The following is a 19,900-nucleotide window of genomic DNA, read 5'->3' as shown; positions in this document are numbered from 1 at the left end:
TTATGGATGTATTTTGCACTGTTTATGGGCTAGTAGGATTCATACTATTCTTTTATTGAATGCATGTATGTAGGGGTATAATTTACTTGTGACATATATCAATTGATCAAAGTAGTATTTGTTTAAGGTCTGGTAGTCTGACCAACAGTATATGAACTATGGGCATAAAATGGTTAATACTGGATACAAGGATTTATCCTGTTATATAAGACAATATTCGAACAATGAATATTATCTCGCCTTACATTTTAATAAATGATCATCGTGTTACAAACTATTAACTTGCATTTAAGCGGTTATTTTGCTATTTTTGTAAATTACCCCGTAAGACTAAGATCCATTCGGTAGTCTTTTTTCCATGCTTATCAATCATGTGACTTGTAGTCCACTCAGTGTAGGGGGTGTGCACATTTGATGTAAAAAACATATAAAAAACATGATGGTCGCAATGTTTGCTGAATGTGATCAAGGGCTCTCGAAGCCCGAAACGCGTCGTTGCAGGCTGGTGAAACGCAAATAAACCAACATCTTGCCTGAGTTGTTGTGGTGGTCTGAGTTCCTTCCTCGTCGCACGCCGGAAGTGGTGGGATTTGTTTGGTGCATATATATATATATATATATATATATATATATATATACATATATATATATATATATATATATATATTACTTCGGATCCCTTGGGCTCACGTTGTCACCACAGAAGTCACGGCATATTCACTGAAAAAAACGTAGGTTTCAGGGGTGTTATAGTTAGCTAGACATTTCATTTGTATAAAACCATTAAAATTCCCACGTTATGGTTAGTTGAGATGGCATCAGTGATGTCACTGACCATGTCATAAATGATGTAATATGTGACATCATCAGCAGTGGATTGCGGGTGCCGAGTTATATTTCAATGGTTTTGTAAGAGTGAAATGTCTAGCTAACTATAACACCCCTGAAACCTATGCTTTTTTTTAGTGAATTTCCAAGGTTTTTTAAATGCAAATTCCTAACTATAACACCCCTGAAACCTATGGTTTTTTCAGTGAATTTCAAAGGTGCTTTAAATGCTAATTCCTAACTATAACATATCTCAAACCTATGTTTTTTTTAGTAAATTTGAAAGTTTTTTTAAATGATAATTTATATATATATATATATATTTTTTTTAATATTTTCTAGCTATATATATATATTTTTAGATAGGTTATTTTTCAAATTACATTACAAATAAAAAAAAATTTGTTTACATAAAAATATATATTTTTCATTATTTTATATTGTTTATGATATACTTAAATGTTTTTTTTTTTTTTCCTTTTTCTTGGAGTCAAGCACCCTAAGCACATCCTACTCGTTTAGTGCGCGAAACGTGTCCGCCATTTTAGGGTTTGTTGTTCAGGATCTGCGTAGGGTGTGCGACGGGTACGACTTTTTCAATGCGGTTGCTACGCGACTTCTGCGCGACTTCTGGCGCATACGCAAGATGTACGTATTACGCGACGTGACGGACGCCCGGTAGCGTGTGACGTCATATGCATATTGGACGCGGTGGGTGCGCGACTCCCACTATTTCTTAAATGTCAAAAAAGTTAATTATATATATTTAATATAAATATTAAGACAAGAGATTATCTGAGGTTATTATAAAAATAATATTGTTTAACTTTCTTAAAAAGTCTATCACTGTTTAATGCGCGGAGTCGCGCAGGGTGCGAGCATGGTGCGAGGAGGGTGCGTGCTGAGTATGCGCATCCTACGCACATCCTATGCGCACCCCATGTGACCTTGAAAAGAGAGATTTGATTGGTTCATTACACTTCCTATTTAAACTATTCAAGGACCCCACCCATTTCAATCACTCTTCTTAGAACTTTTCTTTGGGAAAGACCTCCTAAGAAGATCTGCTCTTTTTTGCTCATTGCAAACCTGTGTGACCACATCATCTTGAGAATGGCTGCAAATCCTGCTTCTTCATCAGATTCTGAAGAGTCTAACAGCCAGAAATGTGTTCCAGAACCTCCCCCTTCAGAGAGGTATTCATCTATAGTGTGGAGGTTTTTCACATTCCCACCTGGACTAAAAAAGGTCAATGCGACCAAAGTAACGTGCAGAATCTGCAAAGCGGTCCTCTCTAGAGTAAATCCCAACAAAAAATACTCCTGTGGGACTGCGAGCATGAAAAAGCAATTGCAGACACGGCATCCAGCTAACCTTGCACGAGAGGAGATGAGAAGTCTATGACAAAATGCTCCTGCATCACCAGCTGTACCAAGCACATCTGAGACAGTACCCTCAACTTCGAGTTCATCACCACATATACGTCCCCAGTTCGCACGACTCAGGATGAGTTGTGTAACATGCGGACGTCTCATTTTTTTCTCCTTATAGTTTTTGGTTCTGTTCGTCCTGTTTCTCTGTTGAAAAAAAACCCCCAAAAATCATTCAAAAAACCACAAAAAAAATACGAAACAAAAAGTTATTTTCAGAACTAACTACTCTGGTTAAAGAAAGAGCTAAACTAGTATGCTACTGTATGAAAGTTTAGATGAATGTATGTGTAGTGCATAATTGACTGAAAGATACATTTGTGATGTGTGGTGAATACATAAGTGCAGAATTATAAGGAAGTGCTGCAGCATGGCACTGTAAACTGTTTAACTACAGCATGCTGTGGTACTTCTGAATCACAGGGATGCAACATATGTATATAAATATGTTGCAGGTCTGTGCTTCCCTCTGCACAGCTACTTAAACTGCAGCCATGTGGTGACACAGGCACTCTTGCACCATGGTGCAAGGATGTAGGTGTCATGTGGAGATTGTTTTTGTACAGGAAGGGACACCTTCCTGCACAAAAACAATCAGTAAAGGAATTTTTCTCCTTCAATATATGCTGGGCATTGTAGCATATATTGAAAGTGAAAAAATGAGGAGAAGTGAAAACAGTTCTCCTTGTTGGGCTTTGCTACACCAATTGGAGGATGGTGCTGACTGAATGATTACAGTCCTGCAAGGAGAGTGCCTGACTAAATTTATAAGTACTTGAGTTTTAACGCAGTGAATGGATTAGTACATACTGCTGAATGGATCACTACAACAGTCCAAGAGCAGTGACAGAGTGTTTGGTGGAAGGGTAAGGATACAGACTGGGGAATTAAAGATGTGAAAGACAAGTTTACAGGTGGATAGAATACTGCATGCATAGTGCATTGCGCTTTGAAGCAGTCCGTGTCCTAAGGCCTACTTCGCTGCATCAGTACTTGGGTACTGACTGAATGATTACAGTTCTGCAAGGAGAGTGCTTGATTGAATTTATAATAGCTTCAGTTCTGGCGCAGTGAATGGATTAGTACATGTGGCTGAATGGGTCACTACAACAGTGCAACAGCTGTGACAGAGTGTTTGATAGAAGTGTAAGGATACATGCTGGGGAATTGAAGATGTGAAAGACAAGTGTGCAGGTGGATAGAACACTGCATGCATAGTGCATATGGGTTTGAAGCAGTCCATGTCCTAAGGCCTACTTTGCTGCATGAGTACTTGGGTACTGACTGAATGATTACAGTTCTGCAAGGAGAGTGCCTGACTGAATTTATAAGTGCTTCAGTTTTAGCACAGTGAATGGGATAGTACATACTGTTGAATGGGTCACTACAACAGTGCAACAGCAGTGACAGAGTGTTTGGTGGAAGTGGAAGGATACAGACACGGGAATTGAAGATGTGAAAGACAAGTGTGCAGGTGGATAGAAGACTGCATACATAGTGCATAGGGCTTTAAAGCAGGCCTGGCTCACTGCATGAGTACTTGAGTACTGACTGAATGCTTACAGTTCTGTAAGGAGAGTGCCTGACTGAATTTATAAGTGCTTCACTTTTAGCACATTGAATGGATTAGTACATACTGCTGAATGGGTCACTACAACAGTGCAAGGGCAATGACAGTGTGTTTGGTGCAAGTGTAAGGATACAGACTGGGTAATTGAAGATGTGAAAGACAAGTGTGCAGGTGGATACAAGACTGCATGCATACTGCACAGGGGTTTTGAAGCAGGCCATCTGCTAAGGCCTGGCTCACTGCATGAGTACCTGGGTACTGACTGAATGATTACAGTTCTGTAAGGAGAATGCCTGACTGAATTTATAAGTGCTTGAGCTCACAATGTGATTCTAGACAAAAAATATTAAACCTTGCATTTTACATATACACATTTACTAGTCTATAAACGGTAAGGTGACTAAACACATTCTATATGTATGACCGCTGCTTTTACTATACAATCCTGACTCATTTTGCAAATACATAAGCAATTTGCTGCATTATTGGCCCCAACATTACATCAAAAAAGTGACGCAATAGAACAACAAAGAGGCGCCAGGGGATTGTAAATCTGCCCCAGAGTGTTTGCAGCAGTGTATGTATACTGACTGGGATTTGAAGATTTGAAACACAAGTCTGATTCTAGAGAAGCAACACTATTAATTACTGTGGTAGGGCTAAAATGACTGCACACATTCCAGAAATGTAAATACTGCGTTTTAGTGTACAACCATAACTCATTTTCCAAATACAAAAGCAATAACTGGTTTCTAATTCTATCAAAACTTTAAAAAAGGATAGGTTTTCAAGCAGTTATGTGTCTGCAAACACAAAACGTATAAAAATGCTTCTCTCAGAATGATTCCTAAATGCACAAAGACTCACAGTGTGATTCTAGACAAAATATATTAAACCTTGCATTTTACAAAAACACATTTACTAGTCTAGAAACTGTAAGGTGACTACACACATTCTATATATATGACCGCTGCATTTTACTATACAATCCTGACTCATTTTGCAAATACATAAGCAATTTGCTGCATTATTGGCGCCACATTCAACATTACATCAAAAAAGTGATGCAATAAAACAACAAAGAGGCGCAAGGGGCTTGTAAATCTGCCCCAGAGTGTTTGCAGCAGTGTGTGTATACTGACTGGGAATTGAAGATGTGAAACACAAGTCTGAATCTAGACAATCAACACTATTAATCCCTTAGGTGCTGCGCACGTTCACCGGCCGATGGCACCACTACCTCAGGAGTGCTGCCGTCGGCCGTTGAACGTTTGAACTGCACCTGCGCAATGGAACGTCCAGCACTGGAGCTGGACGTTCCATAGCAGCTATGAGGTTAATTACTGTGGAAGGGCTAAAATGACTGCACACATTCCAGAAATGTAAATACTGCATTTTAGTGTACAACCATAACTCATTTTCCAAATACAAAAGCAATAACTGTTTTCTAATTCTATCAAAACTTAAAAAAGGATAGTTTTTTAAGCAGTTATGTGTCTGCAAACACAAAACGTATAAAAATGCTTCTCTCAGAATGATTCCTAAATGCACACAGACTCACAGTGTGATTCTAGACAAAAAATATTAAACCTTGCATTTTACAAAAACACATTTACTACTCTAGAAACGGTAAGGTGACTAAACACATTTATATATATATATGACTGCTGCATTTTACTATACAATCCTGACTCATTTTGCAAATACATAAGCAATTTGCAGCATTATTGGCGCCAACATTACATAAAAAAGTGACACAATAGAACAACAAAGAGGCGTAAGGGGCTTGTAAATCTGCCCCAGAGTGTATGCAGCAGTGTATGTATACTGACTGGGGAATTGTAGATTTGAAACACAATTTTGATTCTAGACAAGCAACACTATTAATTACTCTTGAAGGGCTAATATGACGGCACAGAAATATAAATACTGCATTTTAGTGTACAACCATGAGTCATTTTACAAATACAAAAGCAATAACTGGTTTCTAATTCTATCAAAACTTGAAAAAAGGATAGGGTTTTAACAGTTATGTGTCTGCAAACACAAAACGTACAAAAATGCTTCTCTCATAATGATTCCTAAATGCACACAGACTCACAGTGTGATTCTAGACAAAAAATATTAGACCTTTCATTTTACCAAAACACATTTACTAGTCTAGAAACGGTAAAGTGACTTCACACATTCCATGTATATAACTACTACATTTCAGTGCACAACCCTGACTAATTTTGCAAATACATAAGCAATTTGCTGCATTATTTGCTCCAACATTGCGTCAAAAAAGTGAAGCAATGGCAGCACAAAGAGGCGCAAGGGGCTTGTAAATCTATTCCCAGAGAGTTTGCAGTAGTGTATGTATGCTGAGTGGAAAATTGTAGATTTGAAACACAAGTCTAATTCTAAACAAGCAACACTATTAACTACTCTAGAACTGGAAAAGTGAATGCACACATTCTACATTTTTTAGTACTGCACTTTACTGTACAAAGCTGACTCACCAAACACATTAACTTACCAAATGCTTTTATCACAATGGTTATCCAAATGCAGACAAACTCAGAATGTGATTCTACACAACTAAACTACTCCTTGCACTTTAGCAGGATAAACACATTACTCTTATTAAAAACAAAATGCACCACATACATCCCCTTACAAGTTAACAACTCAAGGTTCAAATTGATTTGTAGATTAAGAAGAATGTCAGTCACACACCATATTTTCTTATACAGAATCTCTGTACTTCACTGTTCTTAGCAAAACCAAAAAAATGGCAACCTTTCACTCTCAATCTATACATATATACATGTAAATAACAAATCAAATTGCTTCCCACATTAATTCAAAAGCAAACACACATTTCTATTGGTTTAACATTTGAACCCTTTCCAACTAACATAACTTTCAACCCTACCCCCAATTTGCTTTCTGCTGTTACCATAGTAACAGATCATGCAAAACTCAACTGACCACAGAGGTCAAAAGTTCAGCACACTGTAAAACACTCCTCCTCAACAACTTTAGACTCTGCATAGGTACTTATTTATAGGTACCAATTAACAGAAAGGCTCTTTTTAGAACCAACCAACATCTAAACACATAAGCTTGATAGATATCTGAAAAATATATATATATTTTTTTTTTTCTTGCTTGGATACACGTACCCGACGTCTTAGAAATCGCGCAGCATACGTGGTAGGATACGCGTGCACACCAGAGGTCGCACTGAGCGCCGCGCTGGGTACACGCATCCTAATTTTACCGTAAAAAAAAAGCCCCGGGTAGGTGGTGATCACCGGGGCTGGAGGGACCCCCCAATTTAAAAATGTTGTGCCCCGGGAAGGTGGCGGTCCCCGGGGCCCCTCTGGCCCCCCACTACAAAAAACAATTTGCCCCCGGGACATTTACATTTGCTGCGGGGGTCTGTGAGCCCCCGTACATATTCCACCAAAGCCCCAGGGGGTGGCGGTCCCCGGGACTGGGGGACCTCCCTGGGTCCCCCATTATAATAAAGCTCATTTCCCCCGGGACTTGGCCCCCCGAGGGCTAATTAGCACTAAAGCGGGCTTCGAATATTGTTTTTTATTCACGGAATACACATATCTTACGTGCATCCCGCGACTTCCTTAAAACCTTGTGGGTCCTTGTAGGACCCCCTGAGCAGGCCTAGGGGTAAGGAAGTCCTATGGCAAATACCAAACTTTCCCTCTCAATCTACACAGTCAATCTACACACATATACATGTAAATAACAAATCACATTTCTTCAAAAGCAAACACACATTTCTATTGCTTTAACATTTGAACCCTTTCCAACTGACAGAACTTTGAACCCTACCCCGAATTTGCTTTCTACTGTTATCATAGTACCAGGCCATGCAACAGTCAACTGAAACACAGGTCAAAAGTTCACCACAGAATGTTACTGAACCAAACAGCAAGTGTGCTTGACTTCTCAAACTACCACCTTATCCTATGTAATGTTCCTTTCAAACAGTTCTTCTTAACCAATAAGAAACATACTTTTAAAAAATAGAAACATGCACCCTACTTTTTAGTCTATAATGTTCTCAAACAACCAATCATTTCTCTCCTTTTTTCAAAACTGCATCTCACCCACCATCTTAGAAAAACCTTACTTCTCAAACTGCCATTTCATATGCAGATACCTACTGAGTGAATCCAGACCTTCCTTCAAGATGCTTAGAGTGTGGATTGTGGGACACAGCTATACTTTCTGGAGCCAAAGGTACGCAGAACAGACAGGAATTCACAAAGACCTAGGTTTACCAAATGTAGACGTTAAATTGATTGGACAGAGAGGGTTAAAGTGGCACCAATTGATACCATTGGTGAAATGCTTTTTACATCTCCAACACCCTGAGCTCATAATTGTGCACTGTGATGGCAATGACCTAGGCACTTTGACTGGGGTAGGTCTGGAAATTCTTATGAAGGACACCTTTGGAGAATTGATGTCACTTTTCCCCCAAACTGCCTTTGTCTATTTTAACAAATGCCAAAGGCAGAAATGAAAGTGGTCCAATCAATTTTGTCCACAGATTGAGAAAGCTATGAAACATGTGAATAAATCTGTTTCTGCTTTTCTCCAAGACTATAGAATGGGGTCCATATACCACAACAATCTGCGTTTCAATATGCATGGTATCTATAGGAGAGATGGCGTACATTTTACAGATGAAGGAAACAGTCTTCCTCTTGAACTTTAGACTCTGCATCAGTACTTACTTGTAGGTACTAAAATCTCTCAATAAACACAAGGGTTCTTTTTAGAGCCACCTTACAAATAAACACATAAGCTTGATGTATATCTGAAAAATATTTTTCTTTTTCTGGCTTGGATACGCGCAGCATACGTGGTAAAATACCAGTACCCAATGCGTGCAAACCAGAGGTCGCGCTGAGTGCCGCGCTGGGTAAGCGTATCCTAATTTTTCCGTTAAAAAAATAAACAATTTGCCCTTGCCCTTAATTTAAATATTAACGCCCCAGGGAGGTGGCGGCCCCCAGGGCTTGGGGGAGCCTTTCAGCCCATCCATCATCCCCTTTTGTTTCGCTTTGTTCGCCCTAAGTTGGCAGGGTATGCTCAGACGTGAGTCCCTTGCTCACTTGGCCACTGGATTCAAGATAGCCTGGCTGATGAGGATTATGAATCCGAAACCGGTCCCAGGATGCTTGTTTCCGGTCCAGGGAAGACATGGCTTGGCAGTTCGGGCTGGACTGTTCCATGAACAGTGGAGAAGTGTGGCTCACTGGTTAGAGCAGGCAGACCCTGAAGCAGAGGTCAGACCCGGGACCAGGGTTCAATTCCCGACGCGGCAGGGTCTTGAGCTCAAATGTCCATGGACTCGATAATTCTCGCTTCGGTGCCTGACCTAATCATGGGTTCACACTCTGCAACTCTGGGCATTAAGCTTGCTTAATCTCCACAACGGCCCCCCGCGGCAGGATGCCTGGCTTTCACCTTGGGGATGCCCTGTAGGGGCTATCTCACAGGGAAAAGCCAGGACAGTTTCCCAAGGCAAGCGCGGAGATACCCCTTCGGGGGTCGATTCTGGCGCTATATAAGAAACATAATAATAATAATAATAATAATGAGGCACAGGGTCAGACTGATTTGCATATGGCCATGTCTGAACTGGGGTGGCTGAGTGAGCTATAGAATAGTCATGGATTAAACCCAGATCTGTTGACTGGGGGTGAGGGTTTGATTTACTCAAACGCTCCGTCCATCATCCCCTTTTGTTTCGCTTTGTTCGCGCTAAGTTGGCAGGGTATGCTCAGACGTGAGTCCCTTGCTCACTTGGCCACTGGATTCAAGATAGCCTGGCTGATGAGGATTATGAATCCGAAACCGGTCCTAGGATGCTTGTTTCCGGTCCAGGGAAGACATGGCTTGGCAGTTCGGGCTGGACTGTTCCCATGAGGCACAGGATCAGACTGATTTGCATATGGCCATGTCTAAACTGGGGTGGCTGAGTGAGCTAAAGAATGGTGATGGATTAAACCCAGATCTGTTGACTGGGGTGAGTGTTTGATCTGCTCAAACGCTCCGTTCATCATCCCCTTTTGTTTGAGCCTTTCAGCCCCCCCACACATTTACATTTGCTGTGGGGGGGCCGTGAGCTCCCCGCACATATATTTAAAAAAAAAAAACGGGGTGGCGGTCCCCGGGTCTGGGGGGTCCCTCTGGGCCCCCCATTATAATAAATCACATTGCCCCCGGGACTTGGCCCTCCGGGGGCAAATTAGCACTAAAGTGGGCTTCAGGTTTTTTTTTTATTCAGGGATACACGTATCCTACGCGCATCCCATGATTTCTTTAAAAAAATTGTTTGGGGCCTTGGGGGTCCTTGTAGGGCCCCTGAGCAGGCCTAGGGCGTCAGAGTGTTTCTACCCTACCCCCTTTTTGCACCTTTCTTTTTTTTTCTTGTGCCTCGGTTCTACCGAAACACAAGATGGATGCCAACACTTCCTGGTTTGGAGTGTTGACAGACAGTTGACAGCCAATTAGCATGGAGCTTGTGCTCATAAAGCTACGTGCATGCTCCTCAGAGGATTCGCGTACCCTACTTCATCCATAAATATATCTATGATTTTACTTTCGATTTTCTCAGGAATTACTGCACGGATCTACATCAATTAACAAAAAGCGTGATCTGGGAACCAAACTCTACCTTGTTGCCAAATTTGGTGTAATTCCGTTCAGCAGTTCGGGCTGTAGCCGCCGCTAAAGGTCACTATGGAAAATTCCATGGGGAAAACACGTTTTCGGACACCCCTTTTTTCTCAGCCCCCGCTTGATGAATCACCCCAAAATTCAGGATAGGAGTGGAGTGGAGCACCCCATCTTCTTGGAAAAGTTTGTGAAGATTCGTCGACCGGCGCCAAAGTTATTCCAGATAGAATGTTGCGGATTTCCTATGGAACTAGGTCCTAACTATAACTTCCTACTGGCGACATATGTATGTATATGTATGTATACATACATATATATATATATGTGATCAAGCTCCGCCTGCGGAGCGAAACGCGTCAGGGAGAGCACTTGCTCTGCTATGGAAAGCAATAAATTTGCACTGCTGACGCGACTAGAAGCGGTCGGGTTTCTTCTGATATATATATATATATATATCCAGCTTCACTATTATAAATATCATGCATGAGTTGAAGACAGTGGATCTGAGTGATGAACCTTGAGGCACTCCACTTCCAAGGATTAAGATACGAAGCTGATAGCTTCATTCCAATCACGTGCAGATACTTGATGAGAGTGGGGTGTAGGACTGTGTCAAATGCTGCAGAGATGTCCAGGAGAATGAGGTCTGTCCTGTCTCCTCTATCAAGGATCATGGGGATGTCGTCTGTGGCAGTGATGAGTGTTATTTCTGTACTGTGATTGGGCATGAATCTAGACTACATGTCGTTGAGGAGCTGGTGGTTGCTGAGTAAGTAGGCGAGCAATCGGCTGCTTAGTTTCTCTAAGACCTTCGCTGGGTATGGTAGGAGAGAGATAGGTCTGTAGTTGGGAAGCGTGGCTGGGTCACGCAAATAGTTTCTTGAGCAGGCGCAGGATGGTGGCATGTTCCCAGGTGTACAGGAATGTGGCATTGAAGATGGGTGTTTGTGATTCACTGATCAGTAGAGTCCTTTTGCAAAGGTTTAGTGGGGCAAGGGTCAGATGGTTCCCCTGAGTGGATGATCTTCAATGTTGCAGCGATTTCAACAATGGTGACGGGCCACAAGGTAAGGGCTGGGTCTTCGGCCATGATGGGAAGTTGAGTTGCGATGGTGGCAGGGTCAGTTTGAGGTCTGAAGATACTGTAAGTGGAGGAAATTATGTTACAGGAAAATTCAGAGGCATGCTGCAAAGGTCTTATGAAGAGGTAATGTTGCTGGAGACTTCAGGAAGTGCAGTGAAATATTTGATGATGGTGAAGGTTTCATTGCTGCTGTTAGTGCCCGCCTTGATGCAATGTGCATGAGCTGTGCTCTTGGTGTTCCATATCTGTTGGTGGTAGCACCTTTGGGCTGATGTGAGGATGTGTTTATCTGCAGTGTCTTACCTTGTCCTCCATTTGCACTCCAGTTGCTTGCAGTGATGTTTTGTCAGCCTGAGCTCCTCTGTGTACCAACTTGCCTGTGGTCAGGTTCAAGTTGTGCTTGAGGCAAACCAGGATATGGACACCTGCAGTGATAAAGCTGTAGACACTCTTGATGGCTTTTGGCAAGTTGATGGTGTATTCGGTCCAGTGCACAGAGATGGTGGAAGCCCATTCCCTTTCTGAGATGCTGTATCAGCTGCAACAGGTGGTTCCTGTGGTGGTAGGTCAGTGGTGGTTCGGGATGGGTATGCTGAGACTGACAATGGTGCGCTCTGTCCAGGTCATAGCTGCAGGCTTGCAAACTGTGATGACGCTGATTGAGGAGAACATTGGGTTCAATAGATTTTTGGTGGTGTGGGTGGATTTAGTAATGTGACGGGTAAGGCCAAGGTCTGCGAGGTTGTCTAGAAGGACCGTAGAGTTTGGGTTGGTGCAATCTTTTAGGAAAAAGTTATGGTCTCTGAGAAAGATGAATGTGCTGGCATTGATGATGAGGAGTGCAACGAAGTCTGTGAAAATGCTGGTGACATTGGTTTGGGGACCTGGTGGTCGTATAGGAAAGTTCTGCTCAGGAAGAAGTTTTGTGTGGAAGACTACATGTGAACTTGCAGGAGGCGCATGTGAATGCTGCTTCCGTGTTGTGTGGTGTGGTTAGGTGAGGTTGCAGTGCAGCAAGCATGGGCAGAGATCATTGAAGAGCATGGATGAGCACTGCAAAAAATCAGTAGATAAGGAGAGAACCAGGGTTCCTGGGGCTGAGCGCAGTCCAGGTGCAGATAGGTATGCATTTTGCACATCTGCATTGCCATTAAGCTGGGCCTGGGAGGAGAAGGAGCACAGGGTGCCATGGGAAAGAAACAAATTATGTGCAGATGGATTATGGAAGGTCACATCCTCTGTAGTTAGGAGATCCAGTGATGTCACTTCCTGTGTTGATGGGTGATGAGAAATGAAGTCTCCTTGCTTGGTTCTTCTTTTAAAGATGTTTTGGCAGGACAACAGTGATATCACTTCCTGTGTAGATGGATGATGGGCAATCCAGCAATGTCACTTCCTGTGCTGATGGATTAAAGAGGAACCAGTGATGTAATTTCCTAGGCTGATTGGAGATTGAAAACTAAGCCCACTTGCTTGGCTTCTTCTTTTAAAGGGTGTTCTTGGGGAGAAACTAGTGATGGGAATTCCTGTACAGATGGATGATGGGAATTCCAGTGATGTCACTTCCTGTGCTGATGGGAAATGAAGTCCTCTTGTTTGGCTTCTTCTTTTAAATATGATTTTGGAAAGAAATCAGTGATGTCACTTCCTGTGTAGATGAATGCTTGGAAATCAAAGGGATGTCACTTCCTGTGCAGATAGATATTGGAGATCCGGTGATGCCACATCTGTGCTGATGGGTGATGGGAAATTAAGACCTCTTGGTTGGCTTCTTCTTTTAAAGATGGTCCTGGTGAGAGAACAGTGATGCCACTTGATATGAAGATGGATGATGGTAGATCGAGTGATGCCACTACCTGTGCTAATGGGTGCTGTGTAAAAGTTGAAGCTATGTAAATGCTTGGAATGCAAGGATTTTCCCTGGGCACAGATACAACAGGTGAATGTATATTATTCTACATATTTTTTTGCATTCGGCCACCAGAAGGAGAAAAGGACAAACTTCAAAGTAGACCTAATTCCCCAGTGACCAGTAATGGATGAAACATGCCACATACATAAAACTTCAAGCTGGATTTCTCTTGCAATAATATATATAAAGCCTTGTGATTGAAAACAGATTTCATGGTGATTATTACATAGAACATGAAAGTTGTGAAGTTTTACCAGATCAATAGACTGGTACGCTAGCCAAACTCTGTTTAAGAAATTTTGAAGAGCTTCAATGATGCCATGAGAAGTAAATACCGACCTATAATATTCCATTGGACCTACAACATACTGAAGGGATAATGTATCAATTGAAAGGGTCCTGAGTCCAGAGATCTAAGCAATATAAAAGTTATAATGCGTCCAAAAGGAAGACACTGGCTTGACGATTATTCCTTCAGGATATAACCCAAAAACACTGACGGTTGTATAGACAGTTCTTATTTTGAATTGTTCTTTAATTTCAATCAAAGAATATAATTCTCAACTCAGAACAAGCTATCTTAATGGCCAGAAGCTCTCAATCCTACTTGGAATATTGTCATTCACAATCAGGCTAGGTATGAGCAGTATAAAATATGGGATGTTCGCATCCATCATCTTCTTTATGATGAAGAAAGCCCATTCCTACTTCTCAATCTGAAGCATCTGTTTCAGCTAAGTATTTCTTAGAAGGGTCAGGGTGGCACGAGATGGGGGACTGAGTAAAGGCTGCTTTTTTAGACTGCAAAATGCTTGATGACCCCAACAGAAGCCTTTTTCAAGTTTTCCTTCTTTAAAACTCTTTAGCTGTCACTGGTTAAATTACTTCATTTCCAAAGAAATAGACAACAGAAATTCATAAAACCCATAAAGCACTGTGTTTCCTTTACATCAGTGGGAGAAGACCATTCTAGTATAGCAGATATTTTCTTTAGATCCACAGATAGGCAAGCAAAGTCCAGCCAGAAACCCAAGTATTGAATTTCTTTTTGGTCTAGTTGACATTTGTAGATTTACAGTATAACTAATGCAGTGACAGTCTTGTTAAAACATATTTATGATAATATTCAGAGAGTCACAGAATATAATAGCCTGACACTGCAACAAAGTGGTTCAAAAGATCCATGCAGGTGTGGTCCATAATTCACTGAAAAATGTCAGGGGTCCTGCACAATACAGAGGGTATCCCACAGTACATATTATGCCCAAAGGGTATGTTGAATGCTATTTTCTATTCATTGCCTTGATAGTCCTGATTGGTGCTCCAGTAGGTGAAGTAGGTGAATGATGAAGTCATTATTCAATTTATCCTGTAAATAGGTCATTAAAGTATTTTTAGGTCGAGCCTAGCGCAGCGCGCCTGAGTGAGGTACTGGGTTTTTCAGAACCGGTACTGATCCGGTAACCCAGCGGTGTCAGGGGCAACACCCAAAGACCTCGAGTACTTTCCTGATTCAGACCACAGAAACACGAGTGTTCTAGGTGAAGTCAAGGATCGAGTTTTATTGGCTGCAACCAAGTAACAAGCGTCCTAGAAGTACAACAGCACGGTGTGTAAGTTCTCAGGAGACTGTTCAAATTTACAAAGCCTGGCTTCTTCTTTTATACAGATTTTTAAGCTTCAGGCAAGCATTCTTAGATTTACAGTACAAACATTCTTGGATTTACAGTGAGCTATTCACATATTTTCATTACAAAAGGAAAAGCAGAGTCATGATGACAAGTACACATTTAGTATGTCCAGTTCGTGATCAATTACCCGGCAAGGCCCAACATTCTCATCAGATATCGGTGTACCCCCAATAAAACCGGGCTCCTCCTCATCATAAAGCAAAAGAAGAGAAAAGAGCAGGGACAGGTGTGAGCAAGATTTGGGCGGGGGTGTGTGCGATGGGAACAGTTTATGGCCTGTTGTGCTTTGATGCTATCTCGTTCGGCCACTGGGAGAGGAACTGACCAAACAGGTTTGGCTTGGGGCAATGGTTCCAGCTTGCCCAGGTCACAGAAAAGTCAATTACGGTGAATGTGTCCTTTGATATCGAATTCAGCTGTAGTTACAAGCCTATGTGAAGGGCAACTCACAAAATGGCTGCCAAGCGTAAAATGGAAGCCAAGGGTTCAGGACGAGAATGACGATTTAGAGGTGAAATCGTCACTCGAATATGACGCAAATGCTTGTACATGGTGTACTAGCCATTATCGGTCTTTTGATATAAAAATCGTCATGCTACGACAAAGTTTGTTGCACGAGTCCAGAATTTTTAGAACTACAAACCCTCCTTTTGCCCTTACATAGGCAATTTAACCTATTCTCATGCTAATCTGAGTCCAGGTCTATATTCCTAAAGTCATTGAGATGTTGCTGTAACATCATTCTGGTACTTAGTTCGTCTTGTGACACAGGCTTCCTTATACATGATGTAGCACAGAGGCTACATATTGCAGGAGCACACTGCACGCACAGACAGAACAGGAAAAGAATGGCTAAGACCATCCCAATGACCATCAGAATTTTCCATCCCCAGCCGGATATCAGTTCCCAGAACCATCCCATAAAAGACCAATCCCCTTTATCCATATGAATAGATTCGGAAATTTTATGCAGTTTGGAGATGGCCTGGTACACTGTTGGAGCGTTATCTGGAATGAATACACAGCAACTCGATTGGATCAGTTTACATACCCCACCTCGGTCTGCAAGTATGACATCTAATGCGATCCTGTTCTGAAGGGTCATAAGACGATCCGATTGGAGCTCAGCAGTCAAGTTACTAAGGGCACGAGCAGTTTCAATTACGGTGGACTCAACCACCCTTGCTAATTGCCTTATGTTTCTGCTGTTAACCATGGGCCCCCAAAACGGCAGAAAACCTTTTGCGAAATCCCCAAACTCCTGTTCCGCGGTTTCGTCTTTACTCACAACACCCCTAACTGTCCTTGTCCGATGGTAATCTGACGCGGCCGTGTAGGTGGGAGGCAACAGGAACGAAACAAAACATGTGCCCGAAAAGTCAGGGGGCAACCATGTATAGGCTCTATCATGGCAGATGAAATAGGTACCCTTAGCTGCTAGGAACGAAGGGGAAGTCTGAGATGCAAAAACATACGTTCCCGTACAGACACTCTTCCCTAACTGAGCTCTGGGATTCTTGCCAGTACCTTGCAAACACAGATGACCCTGATGGGGTACAATCCAAATCGGGGATGATCTCTTAGCTTGCTGTTTCTCACTCAGAGTAGCTTCATATCCGGTCACGTTCCATCCTATGTATACTAGCGTCTCATCTCTCGGGATAGGCTCATAGGAAATATCTTCCATAATCATATCTACTATACCCTTAACTAGAGCACTATTCTTAGGATTGTCTGTTACAGAACATAGGGGATAGACTTCATGTGCATAGATGAACATTGTCCTGTATGCCCACACAGAACCATTGTGACTAAATGGCAGAACAAGGTAAGGGATACCTTTATCCGTTGTGTGGGGCATAAGACCACACACCCAACAGTTAGTCGTGTTCATTACTAGTTGGTGTTGGTGCAAGAGCTGAATGAAAGAGTTATTAATAAACTCTAATCTCCTAGCTGACTCATGTTCAGGAAGGGGTTGAAAAGAATGTGCAGAGACAGTAGGAGGAGGTATGGCGATGTAGTCGGTGCAAAGGTCACTTGTAAAGAAAACAGTACATATCCTATTAAAAACATCATTGCACTTAATAACAGGAAAATGCATAATAATAAAAAACGTTTCTTTGTCATCAATCCACATATTCTTGTTTTAAAATTCACAGCTTTGGCAGGTCTCTCCATTTTGAAAAACTCCATCCTCTCTAAGTTGCTGCCCGCGGTGGGAGATTGATTCTGCTAAGGAGTGCTTCTGTTCAGTCCAGGGTAACTTCCTTAGACCAACCAGAACTGTCGACCTAACCGTCTCCAGCTGCACTCCAAAGACTGTGGCAACCGCGACCCTAGCAGCAGAACCGGATGGCGGTTCAAAAATCAAAAATGAGCAAGTTTCTCAGATGGGAGAGCTGCACTTTCAAAAATAGTTATTTAGGGAAAAAAAATGTATTAGTTCAATTTTATTAGTTCGTATTTCACGGCCTCAGATTATACCGTTGTTTTCCCGGTATTGTATGGTCTTGAAACAGGGCTTCAGGTTCTGTAGTGTCCAATTGGGCTGATGATGGTACGGCTGGTTGCAGAATATTGTCACTCTCTTGTTCTGTAATTGTTCCTTTCACACGAGCATCTCTGAAAGGGATGAATCGTGGCACAGATTCAGTCTCTGAGTCGGCGACACCCTCCTGGACCCACCGGTCATAGGGCAGAGGCAGAGGGATCCGTTTGCAGTGGGTGCCGTGAATCCAATGTTTTTTTCCCTCCACTCGAACGGCAGATCTTGTCGAGAGGAGGACTAAATGTGGGCCGGTCCACCGGGGCTGGTCATTCTTTGCTCGCTGGAAATTCTTGACCAGTACCCAGGATACAGGATCGATAGGATGTCCTGGAGTTTCAGAGGCCTGAAGCAGAGCGTCGTGGACCTGTTGGTGTAAAACACGCAATTTAGCCGTCAAATCATACAAATAGTCTAGCAAAACAGGGTGCTCTATTTCACTAAACTTTGTGGGTCTGGGCACCCCCCATATGTTGGCCGGACGGCCGAAAACAATTTCATAGGGACTAAGTTTTACTCTAGAATGCACTGTCATTCTGGTGGATAGGAGTGCTAAGGGCAGAGCATCAGGCCATTTAAGACCAGTGCTTGCTAGGATCTTGGCTAGTTTTAACTTTTAGGGTGCCATTATAGCATTTTACTAATCCAGCTGATTGGGGATGATTTGCAGCATGAAACTTCTGTCGGATGCCTAGCCCTTCACATACTTTCTTCATCACTTGACCCACAAATTCACTCCCATTATCACTCCAGACCATTCTCGGCATTCCAAATCTAGGGAAAAACTCTTTCACAAGGGCTTTCGCGGTGGACAAGGCAGTATTGTCCTTTAGGGGATATGCTTCTACCCACCTGGAGAAGGCACAGACAACAACGAGTACGTATTTTAGATTGTTGCACCTCTCCATGTGTATGAAATCTAGTTGCAAAACCTCAAACGGATACGTAGGGGGTGCAAAATGACCAGCTGGAGTTGGGGTTCCCTTACCAGGATTGTGTTTCAGACATACCATGCAATTTTTAACCACGTTCTCTGCACATTTGGGGATTCCGCTATTCTGCCATACTGGAGCCCACAACTTACAGATCCCTTTCACACTGATGTGAGCCATTCCATGAGACATTGTCACCACTGCAAGCACATACGCATCGGGTAACAACCATCTCTGATGCTCTGACAATTCGACCCAACAACTATTCGCATCCAATTTACCCTTGCTTTCTCTCCATTCATTCACCTCTTTCTCAGTGGCTTCGGATTGAATAGACTTCACACTTTCAATCGTGTCTTCACACATACCCACATCACCAATCCATCTTGCGGGACCTGCAACATACATTCGACTCATCACGTTCCTTGCAGTCTCTTTTGCAACTTCATCCGCAAATGCATTCCCCCGACCAACATCATCAGTCACCTTCTTGTGGGCACTACATTTTAGTGATGGTGATGGATCAAGCCCTCATCTTTGGACTGGGTAAGAGTGGTCTGCTTAATTCAGACACTCTGTTCATCACCACCCCCTTTTCTGAATCATTTTGTCCACCATAAGCGTGGAAGGGTATACTCAGATGTGAGTCCCTTGCTCACTGCACCATCAGGATTCAAGCAAGCCGGGCCGAAGACGGCTGAAATGCCAGAAACCGGTCCCCGGAAGCTTGTTTCCTTCCCAGTATAAGAATTGGCTTGGTAGTTTGGTCTGCCCTGTTCCCATGATGCACTGGGCCAGGGACAGACTAATTTGCATATAGCCAGGTTCTGAGCTGGGATGGTGCAGTGAGCTAAAAAATGGTGATGGATCAAGCCCTGATCTTTGGACTGGGTAAGAGTGGTCTGCTTAATTCAGACACTCTGTTCATCACCACCCCCTTTTCTGAATCATTTTGTCCACCATAAGCGTGGAAGGGTATACTCAGATGTGAGTCCCTTGCTCACTGCACCATCAGGATTCAAGCAAGCCGGGCCGAAGACGGCTGAAATGCCAGAAACCGGTCCCCGGAAGCTTGTTTCCTTCCCAGTATAAGAATTGGCTTGGTAGTTTGGTCTGCCCTGTTCCCATGATGTAAGGGGCCAGGGACAGACTAATTTGCATATAGCCAGGTTCTGAGCTGGGATGGTGCAGTGAGCTAAA

The 19,900-nt window shown here is 42.6% G+C and overlaps 1 protein-coding gene across 1 annotated transcript in view; it reads right to left on the bottom strand.

Annotated features, from left to right (window-relative positions):
• STS (steroid sulfatase) overlaps positions 1 to 19,900 on the bottom strand; it is a 2,049,623-nt gene that overhangs the window by 1,795,732 nt on the left and 233,991 nt on the right. The gene's annotated exons all lie outside the window — the stretch shown is intronic.

The sequence above is a fragment of the Lissotriton vulgaris genome, chromosome 8 (genome assembly GCF_964263255.1).
Source record: "Lissotriton vulgaris chromosome 8, aLisVul1.2, whole genome shotgun sequence".
Classification (NCBI taxonomy): domain Eukaryota; kingdom Metazoa; phylum Chordata; class Amphibia; order Caudata; family Salamandridae; genus Lissotriton; species Lissotriton vulgaris.
The sequence above is the reverse complement of the archived record's forward strand: the minus strand, read 5'-3'. Positions and strand labels throughout refer to the sequence as shown.